We start from the raw sequence: 11,766 nt of genomic DNA on the forward strand, positions 1-11,766 counted from the left end.
TAGGACACAGGTTTACTTAGAATAGTTCTTCTGAGGCTCAGATATTTTATAAAGATTACTTATTTTAGAGACAGAGTGCAAGTGGGATGAGAGGCAGAGGAGGAAGGAGAGAGAGAAGGAGAGAAGCAGACTTCCCGCTGAGCATGAGGCTCAACACAGGTCTGGATCTCACAACCACAATATCATGACCTGAGCCAAAATCAGAGTCAGACACTTAACTGACTGAGCCACGCAGGTGCCCCAAGGCTCAGATATTTTCAAAATTTAATTAACAATGGTTCTTATTTAAATTCAAATTAGCTTTACCAAATTTTGGTACTGTAATTTGTGGATTTTAAAAATTATGAATTTTTCTGGCGCCTAGGTGGCTCAGTCAGTTGAGCGTCTGCCTTCAACTCAAGTCATGATCTCAGAGTCCTGGGATGGAGCCCCCAACTTGGGCTCTCTGCTCAGTGGGGAGCCTGCTTGTCCCTCTCCCTCTGCCTGCCACACCCCCTGCTTGTGCTCTCACTCTGTCAAACTAGCAATAATCATGCCTTGGATAAACCTCATTGGCTACGATACTGCCACTGCGCAAAGCTCACTCTGTCAAATAAATAAATAAAATCTTTTCAAAAATTGTACATTTTTATAATTACAGTTTTTATTTACATTGGTAGATTATTGCACTTTTTTTTTTTAAGATTTTATTTATTTATTCATGAGAGACACAGAAAGAGAGAGGCAGAGACACAGGCAGTGGCAGAAGTAGGCTTCATGCAGGAGCCTGATGCAGGACTGGATCCTGGTACTCCAGGATTATGCCCTGAACCGAAGACAGATGCACTCAACTGCTGAGGCACCCAGGTATCCCAATTATTGCACTTTTAACAATTATGAATTATGCATGCATCTCAATCAGTTCCAAGAATATTTCTGGATCCATGGATTTCTTTCTTTTTTTTTTAAGATTGATTGATTTATTTATGATAGACAGAGAGAGAGAGAGAGAGAGAGGCAGAGACACAGGAGGAGGGAGAAGCAGGCTCCATGTCGGGAGCCCGATGTGGGATTCGATTCCAGGATCGTGCCCTGGGCCAAAGGCAGGCGCTAAACCGATGAGCCATCCAGGGATCCATGGATTTCTTAATTTAATAAAAACATTGTTTTTCCATAAAGCTGTACTTCTTCAAAATTTACACTTACTTTTTTTTTTTTTAACTTTACTGATTTATTTAAGTAATCCTTATACCCAACATGGGGCTCGAACCCAAACCTCAAGATCAAGAGTTGCATACTCTTCTGAGCCAGCCAGGTGCCCCAAAATTTACATTTTTTTTAAATTTACATTTATTATCAGTAAAAACCAAATCATTTTTATGTCAATGTTGAATTTTTTTTTTTTTTTATTTTATGATAGTCACAGAGAGAGAGAGAGAGAGGCAGAGACATAGGCAGAGGGAGAAGCAGGCTCCATGCACTGGGAGCCCGACGTAGGATTCGATCCCGGATCTCCAGGATCGCGCCCTTGGCCAAAGGCAGGCGCCAAACCGCTGCGCCACCCAGGGATCCCTCAATGTTGAATTTTTTAACTGAAACTACAGCAGTATTCACAATGAAGTTGATTCTTTGACATAATAATGAGCTTCTAAAAATTTAACTTGAATGAAAAAATCAAACTATTATTGTTACCAACTTATTTGATGATACCAATATAAAACAAACATTATCAAGCTGGTTGCAAAGCAAGCCAATACATTAACAGATATCATTTTTTGTTTTTCACACATGCACAAGAAAACTTAGACTTGAAAGTATATAAAAGTACTCTATCTAGAAAAGCCATCATTCGCTCTAAGTGATAAGTCATGTGTCACAGCCTCTGCATCTGCATGCATTTCATAGCTATCTTCAGATAGAGTCTTTTAAAAAAGTCCTAACTAATATTTGAAGTAGACGCTGATATTTTCTTCAGCAAATTTGGATCTCCTACTTTTCATTTAGTCAGTGGTATTACTGACTATACTCCATTGATCATGGTAAATGTTAATAAATACTCTATGCAATTTATACATTCATCATGAACTTTACTGAGAAACCAAAATTTGGACTTAATTTTTCATTCTTTCTTTTTTTAATATTTTATTTATTCATGAGAGACACACACACACAGAGGCAGAGACATAGGCAGAGAGAGAAGCAAGCTCCCTATGGGGGACTTGATCCCAGGACCCTGGGATCACAACCTGAGCCAAAGGGAGACACTTAACCACTGAGCCACCCAGGCACCCCTTAATTTTTCATTCTATAAGAATTTTTAAAGGCTTATTCTAGCTGAAAGAGATAATGGGGGGAAATTAACCTACAATATAATAAATAGTTACTGATTCACACTATATATGTACATATAGTACAAATATCTTTACACATAGCTATTTATATAACATATAATAAAACCACTAAAGCAAGAGTAACCAGAGTATTCTCTGCCCACAGTGTGGCAGGACTGCTTGGTCTATTTTTTCCACTTATTTCATATACAACTTACTTATAATTAGGTGGCTGGAGGCTCTGTGCACTTCTTCCATGGAAGCATGAGCCCTGGCACAACTGGCAGATAGAGTAAGTGGTCAGTAGCAAGCTGCATGCAATCCTTTTTCCACCATCACTGGACCTGAGTTAATTGCCCAGCCACCTGTGTGGGGAGCATACTTAACAGTAAGCACTCTGCCTCTGCTTGTGATCCTTGAAGAGAGGGGTATTGGTTAGAGAATGTCTGGTGAGCCCTGAAAAAAGCAAGAGAGACTGTCCCTTCCATTGAAAATGAGAGCCCTGCTTGCAGCACATGTGCCTCACACACTGCTAAATGAGATCGCAGCAGAAGCTAAAAGTGCAAAGCGCAAGTCAACCAAACTCATCCCCAGCTTATTTTAATAAACCTATTAATAACAACATTTTGTTTAAATACGTATATTTTTTTAATGGGACAAGAGTGATCTGTGGCTGTCCAATGCAAACTTCCAGGGACCCATGGACAATTTATCAGATCTCTTAAGGATATCCTCTGTGGTTAGAAGTCATCTTCTCTGAACTGCTTGAGGTGGCAGGGTAATAAGGTCCCCCAAGGATCATACTCAAATGACCCTAACTAGCCTCTCAGGAGCAAAAATTTGCTCTGGCTTAAATGAGCCATCTGTTTAGCTGAGTGAATTTGGGGTCCCAAGTAATACATCTCCTTCAAGCAAATGTTGAACACACATTTAAACAATTTTGGTTTGATGATGGCCTAAATAACCAGAATGTTGTGTTTCTACCTCCATTCCTGGTATTAACACTAAGTGATTCTCAAAATATTCACCTCTCCCATTGGCAAATCTAATAATTTCTTCCTATAATACCTCAGTCATGAAAAGGAAGATAGCTGATTTTTAGTATTCTTTGTGTGTATTGGGGAAGGGGACTTTATGTCTATTTTATTGGGTTGCCTCAATAATGGTTTTAATTATATTTTACTCTTTTTAAAAAGATTTTATTTATTTGACATAGAGAGAGAGTATATGCAGCAGGTAGTGGTAGGCAGAGAGAGAAGAAGCAGGCTCCCCATAGACCAGGATCCTGATGCAGGTCTTGATCCCAGGACCCTAGGATCATCACCTGAGCTGAAGGCAGATGCTTACCTGACTGAGCCACCCAGGTGCCCTATATTTTATTCTTTGCTTCTTCCCCCACCCTAGCTTTATTGAGATATGACTGACAAATTGTATATATTTAAGCTGTACACCATAATTTTTTTTCAAGACTTTATTTATTTATTTGAGGGAGAGAGAGAGAGCACGAACAGGGGAGAGGCAGAGGGAGAAGCAGACAGACCCTCCACACACACACCATATATATATATCACCACACCACGATCTCCTTGCTCTATAAAAGCTGTGAATTAAGATCCAGACTTGGCAGAGAACAGCTGTATAGTACCTGGATTGTTGCCTCCCCAGTCCCCAATCCTCTCCCCACCCCAATTGGTAAGATACCCTGAATACAACTGTAAACAGTATGGAGTGGCTTACTTCGTTTTTTTGGTCTAAAAGTGCATTCTCAGTCTGGAGGATACTTAACTATCCCTCCTCCACCTTCTAACAAGGAGACATATAATATGAGCAAAGGCAGGTAGCTCCTACAAGCCAAAGGCTGGTGTGTTTATCTGGGGAAAGTGGGAAGTTCACTATGGCTGGCACAAAGAAAAATATAAGATGGGAACACAGGGTAAAAGTAAAAATAATTTAGTTTGTGGAAATAAACAGAGATGAATCAAAAGACCAACCATATGCCCCACTGTCCAGGCTTTTGGTTAGTAACTGCCAGCTTCCCCAATGTTTGCCCTAGCTTCCAACTAGGGGCCAACCGGAGAGAGCAAAATATGCTCCCCTAACCAATACCTAGCATATTCCATTTCCAGTTAGCCAACCAGCTTGCCCATGCCAACAACCTCCAGTTGAGCATACCTGAAGACTTCCATTTTTTCATCAAGCTTTCCCACTCTTCGGCCAGCCTGAAGCCTCTATCACAATGTAAGTTATCGGGCTGACTCCCTTGCTAGAGCAAGCTCTGAATAGCCTTTGCTTGTTTTCATTCAGGTGGTCTTTGTTTAATTCCACACAATCAAGTCTAAGCTGCCATCTGGATCACCTTATGTCTTTCTCTTCCTCTCGTACCTTCTCCAATAAGACTAATCAACACCAACTACCAAAATCTTCCAAAACACACAAAATAATAAAGTGTTTATGATGGAAAGCTATGCACTGGGTTTGTAGCTGACAGTTCCAGTGCCCAACCATGTTCCTGACTCCGTGGTAGGCTTGGCTGACTTCCAACTCTGAGGACATTCTCCAGTGGCCTGAATTGAAACACCCTCCCCCCACCCACCCTTACCTCCTCCCCACCCCCGCAGTCCATAAGGGATGACTGAAGGCAGCTGGTATATATATATATATATACCCCACTGCCTTCACCTCTCTGGCCCAGCGATGGGAGGCATGTTTTCTACACTGACCCTCACAGTTCCCCAGCACAATCAAGCTACAGGTGCTAACAGTGGTGGAGTTAGGGACACCAACCCTTGCCACAGTCAAAAATCTGCATATAACATTTTTCCTTTTTTTCTTCTTTTCAAATATTTATTTATTTATTTATTTGTTTATTTATTTATTTTTGTGTATATTTTTATTGGAGTTAGATTTGTCAACATATAGTGTAACACCCAGTGCTCATCCTGTCAAGTGCCCCCCTGAGTGCCCGTCACCCAGTCACCCCAACCCCACACCCACCTCCCCTTTCACTACCCCTTGTTTGATCCCCAGAGTTAGGAGTCTCTCATGTTCTGTCTCCCCCACTGATATTTCCCACTCATTTTCTCTCCTTTCCCCTTTAATTCCTTTCACTATTTTTTATTCCCCAAATGAATGAGACCATATAATATTTGTCCTTCTCCAACTGACTTCCTTCACTCAGCATAATACCCTCCAGTTCTATCCACGTTGAAGCAAATGGTGGGTATTTGTCGTTTCTAATGGCTGAGTAATATTCCATTCTATACACAGACCACATCTTTATCCATTCATCTTTCGGTGGACACTGAGGCTCTTTCCACAGTTTGGCTATTGTGGACATTGCTGCTAGAAACATCGGGTGCAGGTGTCCCAGCGTTTCACTGCATCTGTATCTTTGGGGTAAATCCCCAGCAGTGCAATTGCTGGGTCATAGGGTAGTTCTATTTTTAACTCTTTGAAGAACCTCCACACGGTTTTCCAGAGTAGCTGTACCAGTTCACATTCCCACCAACAGTGCAGGAGGGTTCCCTTTTCTCCACATCCTCTCCAACATTTGTGGTTTCCTGTCTTGTTAATTTTCCCCATTCTCCCTGGTGTGAGGGGGTATCTCATTGTGGTTTTGATTTGTATTTCCCTGATGGCAAGTGATGCAGAGTATTTTCTCATGTGCCTGTTGGCCATGTGTATCTCTTCTTTGGTGAAATTTCTGTTCATGTCTTTTGCCCATTTTATTATTGGATTGTTTGTTTCTTGAGTGTTGAGTTTAATAAGTTCTTTATAGATCTTGGATACTAGCCCTTTATCTGATACAACATTTGCAAATATCTTCTCCCATTCTATAGGTTGGCTTTTAGTTTTGTTGACTGTTTCTTTTGCTGTGCAGAAGTTTTATATCTTGAATAAGTGCCAATAGTTCATTTTTGCTTTTGTTTCCCTTGCTTCTAAAGCTGTGTCTTGCAAGAAGTTACTGTGGCCAAGTTCAAAAAGGGCGTTGCCTCTGCTCTCCTCTAGGATTTTGATGGATTCTTGTCTCACATCTAGATCTTTCATCCATTTTGAGTTTATCTTTGTGTCTGGTGTAAGAGAATGGTCTAGTTTCATTCTTCTGGATGTGAATGTCCAATTTTCCCAGCACCATTTATTGAAGAGACTGTCCTTTTTCCAGTGGATAGCCTTTCCTGCTTTGTCGAATATTAGTTGACCATAGAGTTGAGGGCCTATATCTGGGTTCTCTATTCTGTTCCATTGATCTATATGTCTGTTTTTGTGCCAATACTGCACTGTCTTGATGACCACAACTTTGTAGTACAACTTGAAATCCAACATTGTGATGCCCCTGGCTCTGGTTTTCTTTTTCAATATTCCCCTGACTATTTGGGATCTTTTCTGATTCCACACAAATCTTAAGATGATTTGTTCCAACTCTCTGAAGAAAGTCCATAGTATTTTGATACGGATTGCATTAAATGTGTAAATTGCCCTGGGTAACATTGACATTTTCACAATATTAATTCTTCCAAACCATGAGCATGGAATATTTTTCCATCTCTTTGTGTCTTCCTCAATTTCTTTCAGAAGTGTTCTGTAGTTTTTAGGGTATAGATCCTTTACCTCTTTGGTTAAGTTTATTCCTAGGTATCTTATGCTTTCGGGTGCAATTGTAAATGGGATTGACTCCTTAATTTCTTTTTCTTCAGTCTCATTGTTAGTGTATAGAAATGCCACTGATTTCTGGGCATTGATTTTGTATCCTCCCACACTGCAGAATTGCTATATGAGTTCTAGCATTCCTGGGGTGAAGTCTTTTGGGTTTTCTATGTACAGTATCATGTCATCTGCAAAGAGGGAGAGTTTGACTTCTTTGCCAATCTGAATGCCTTTTATTTCTTTTTGTTGCCTGATTGCTGAGGCTAGGACTTCCAGTACTATGTTGAATACCAGTGGTGAAAGTGAACATCCCTGTCGTGTTCCTGATCTTAGGGGAAAGGCTCCATTGTTTCCCCATTGAGAATGATATTTGCTGTGGGCTTTTCATAGATGACTTTTAAGATGCTGAGGAATGTTCCCTCTATCCCTACACTCTGAAGACTTTTGATCAGGAATGGATGCTGTATTTTCTCAAAAGCTTTCTCTGCATCTATTGAGAGGATCATATGGTTCTTGTTTTTTCTCTTGTTGATATGATCTATCATGTTGATTGCTTTACGAGTGTTGAACTAGCCTTGCATCCCAGGGGTAAATCCCACTTGGTCATAGGGAATAATCTTCTTAATGTACTGTTGGATCCTATTGGCTAGTATCTTCTTGAGAATTTTTGCATCTGTGTTCATCAGGGAGATTGGTCTATAATTCTCCTTTTTGGTGGGGTCTTTGTCTGGTTTTGGAATTAAGGTAATGCTGGCCTCATAAAACGAGTTTGGAAGTATGCCATCCCTTTCTATCTTTTGGAAAAGCTTTAGTAGAATAGATATTATTTCTTCTTTAAACATTTGATAGAATTCCCCTGGGAAGCCATCTGGCCCTGGGCTTTTGTGTCTTGGGAGGTTTTAAATGACTGCTTCAATTTCCTCCCTGGTTATTGGCCTGTTCAGGTTTTCTATTTATTCCTGCTCCAGTTTTGGTATTTTGTGGTTTTCCAGAAATGCATCCATTCCTTCTAGATTGCCTAATTTATTGGTGTATAGCTGCTCATAATATGTCTTTTAAATATTTTGTATTTCCTTGGTATTGGTTGTCATCTCTCCTTTTTCATTTGTGATTTTATTGAGTCTTTTCTCTTTTGTTTTTAATAAGGTTGGCTAATGGTTTTTCTCTCTTATTAATTCTTTCAAAGAATCAGCTTCTGGTTTTGTTGATCTGTTCTACAGCTCTTCTGGTCTCTATTTCATTGAGTTCTGCTCAAATCTTTATTAATTCTCTTCTTCTGCTGGGTATAGGTTTTATTTGCTGTTCTTTCTCCAGTTCCTTTTGGTGCAAGGTTGGCTTGTGTATTTGATTTTTTTCCAATTTTTTGAGGGATGCTTGTATTGTGATGTATTTCCCTATTGAGACTGCTTTTGCTGTATCCCAAAGATTTTGAACAGTTGTATCTTCATTCTCATTAGTTTCCATGAATCTTTTTAATTCTTCCTTAATTTCCTGGTTGACCCTTTCATCTTTTAGCAGGATGTTCTCTAACCTCCATATGTCTGAGTTTCTTCCAAATTTCTTCTTGTGATTGAGTTCAAGTTTCAAAGCATTATGGTCTGAAAATATGCAGAAAGAAGAACTCACCACAAAAGAAAGAATCAGAAACAGTACTCTGTCCCACAGAGTTACAGAATTTGGATTACACTTCGATGTCAGAAAGCCAATTCAGAAGCACAATTATAAAGCTACTGGTGGCTCTGAAAAAAAGCATAAAGGATTCAAGAGACTTCATGACTGCAGAATTTAGGTCTAATCAGGCTGAAATTAAAAATCAATTAAATGGGATGCAATCCAAACTGGAGGTCCTAACAACGAGGGGTAATGAGGTAGAAGAGTGTGACATAGAAGACAAGTAACAATCTTCTTTCTAGTCATTTTGCTCAGTGCAGAGTGGCTAAAAACGAGTTGTACTGGAAAAAGGAAGAACTCAATCTTGTGATTGAGTTCAAGTTTCAAAGCATTATGGTCTGAAAATATGCAGGGGACAATCCCAATTTTTTGGTATCATTAGAGACCTGATTTGTACCCAGTATGTGGTCTATTCTGGAGAAAGTTCCATGTGCACTTGAGAAGAATGTGTATTCAGTTGCTTTTGGATGTAAAGTTCTGTAGATATCTGTGAAATCCATCTGGTTCAGTGTATCATTTAAAGCTTTTGTTTCTTTGGAGATGTTGTGCTTAGAATATCTGTCATTTGCAGAAAGTGCCGTGTTGAAGTCTCCCAGTATAAGTGTATTATTATCTAAGTATGTCTTTACTTTGGTTATTAATTGATTGATACACTAGGCAGCTCCCACATTAGGGACATAAATATTCATGATTGTTAGGTCCACTTGTGGATAGATCCTTTAAATATGATATAGTATCCCTCTTCATCTCTTACTACAGTCTTTGGGATAAACTTTAATTTAGCTGATATGAGGATTGCCATCCCTGCTTTCTTTTGAGGACCATTTGAATGGTAAATGGTTCTCCAAACTTTCATTTTCAGGCTGTAGGTGTCCTTAGGTCTAAAATGAGTCCCTTGTAGACAGCAAATAGATGGGTCTTGCTTTTTTATCCAGTCTGAAACCCTGCGTCTTTTGATAGGATCCTTAAGCCCATTCACGTTCAGAGTTACTATTGAAAGATATGAATTTAGTGTCATCATAATACCTATTCAGTCCTTGATTTTGTGGATTGTTTCTTTGGGCATCCTCTTTCTTTTACAGAGTCCCCCTTAATATTTCTTGCAGAGCTGATTTGGTGGTCACATATTCTTTCAGTTTCTGCTTATCTTGGAAGCTCTTTATCTCTCCTTCTATTCTGAATTAGAGCCTGGCTGGATAAAGTATTCTTGGCTGCGGGTTCTTCTCATTTAGGACCCCGAATATATCCTGCCAGCCCTTTCTGGCCTGCCAGGTCTCTGTGGAGAGGTCTGCTGTTGATCTAATATTTCTCCCCATATGAATTAGGAATCTCTTGTCTCTTGCTGCTTTAAGGATTTTCTCTTTATCTTTGGAATTTGCAAGTGTCACTATTAAATGTTGAGGTGTTGAACAGTTTTTATTGATTTTAGGGGGTCCTCTCTATCTCTTGGATCTGAATGCCTGTTTCCCTCCCCAAATTAGGGAAGTTCTCAGCTATGATTTGTTCAAATATGCTTTCTGGTCCTCTGTCCCTCTTGGCACTCTCTGGAACCCCAATTAAATGTAGATTTTTCCTTCTGAGGCTGTCATTTATTTCCCTTAACCATTCCTCATGGTCTTTTAATTGTTTTTCTCTTTGTTCCTCAGCTTCCTTCCTTGCCATCAACTTGTCTTCTATGTCACTCACTCATTCTTCTACCTCATTAACCCTCGTCGTTAGGACCTCCAGTTTGGATTGCATCTCATTTAATTGATTTTTAATTTTGGCCTGATTAGATCTAAATTCTGCAATCATGAAGTCTCTTGAATCCTTTATGCTTTTCTCCAGAGCCACCAGTAGCTTTATAATTGTGCTTCTGAATTGGCTTTCCGACATCAAATTGTAATCCAAATTCTGTAACTCTGTGGCAGAGACTACTGTTTCTGATTCTTTCTTTTGTGGTGAGTTCTTTCTAGTCATTTTGCTCAGTGCAGAATGGCTAAAAAAAGTTGTACTGGAAAAAGGAAGAAAAATAAATAAATAAATAGGATGGGTACCCTCTGGTTCTATATACTGTAATTCCCTTGACTTCCCCTGGAGCTTTCCAGAACTGCTCAGCCACGAACGTGCTCTTCCCCTGTCCTTCCAGCTGGTCTCTGGGGGGAGGGGCCTGCTGTGCTGACTCTCAGGTGTACACCTGGGGGAGCTGCCCTGCCCCTCCCTCCAGGTGCATGGCTCAGTGGAAGCTGTTTACCCCATGAGGCCCCTGTTCCCTGGTGGCCCCAATCCATTCCAGGCACAGGGTGACACGAGGAGGGACAACACCATTGGCAACGGCCAGCTCTCCAGCCCTGGAGTCAGCTCCCGCAGTAACTACCGCAGCTCCCAGTCAGTCCTCACTGGCCTGGATGCTCCCGGGGCGGGGGTGGGGGTGGGGGTGCTGATCTGCACAGCTGAGGGGTGCCCGGCGGCAGAAGCATCCTCGCTGTCGTGGACCCTCCTGGCCTCCACCTGTCCCGGGGGGAGCGCAGGATCCTGGGCTGTGTCCCCCAGCACCCTGGGCTCCAGCCAGCGCTGCCAGAATCGTGCTCCCGGGTCTGGGGCTCCGGGCTGCACAGCCCCCTCTGTGCGGAGCCGCCACCTGAGCCGCTCTGGAAACTCCGCTGGGTTCGCTCCAGCCCTTTACAGAGCTCGGTCCCGGTGTGTGGCACGCTCACCCCCAGGCACCCCTCCTCTGCTAGTGACCTCGGGAGACTAGGGGCCCCACTGCCCCTCCTGTGGTTCTGCCCAATTTCCCTGCAAATGCCTTTTCATCCAGGAAGAATTCAGGGCGAATTTTTAAAGTTCCCACTTCTCTGGGGCTGGGCTCTCCTGTCCTGGGGCTCTTGCTGCCCCCCCTTAGCCCAGCTCCTCATGGGGCCCCTTCCCCACTGGATTCTTTTTTATTTTATTTATCTATTTTTTCTGCCTTCCTACCTTGTTAGAAGTGCAAACTCTTCTCTCTGTAGTGTTCCAGCTGTTCTCTCTTTAAATCTCAGGTCGAATTCGTAGGTTTTCAGGATAATTTGAAGGTTATCTAGGTAGGTTGGTGGGGACAGGTGACTTGGGGACCCTACTCCTCTGCCATTTTGCCGCGCCCCCCAAATTTTTATTTAAATTCTAG

At 41.4% G+C, this 11,766-nt stretch overlaps 1 pseudogene; it reads right to left on the minus strand.

The window, feature by feature from the left end:
- Nucleotides 1-515: 515 nt before the first annotated feature.
- LOC140617758 (U4 spliceosomal RNA) lies at nucleotides 516-581 on the minus strand (annotated as a pseudogene).
- Nucleotides 582-11,766: the final 11,185 nt, after the last annotated feature.

Source organism: Canis lupus, chromosome 25 (genome assembly GCF_048164855.1).
Source record: "Canis lupus baileyi chromosome 25, mCanLup2.hap1, whole genome shotgun sequence".
Classification (NCBI taxonomy): Eukaryota; Metazoa; Chordata; class Mammalia; order Carnivora; family Canidae; genus Canis; species Canis lupus.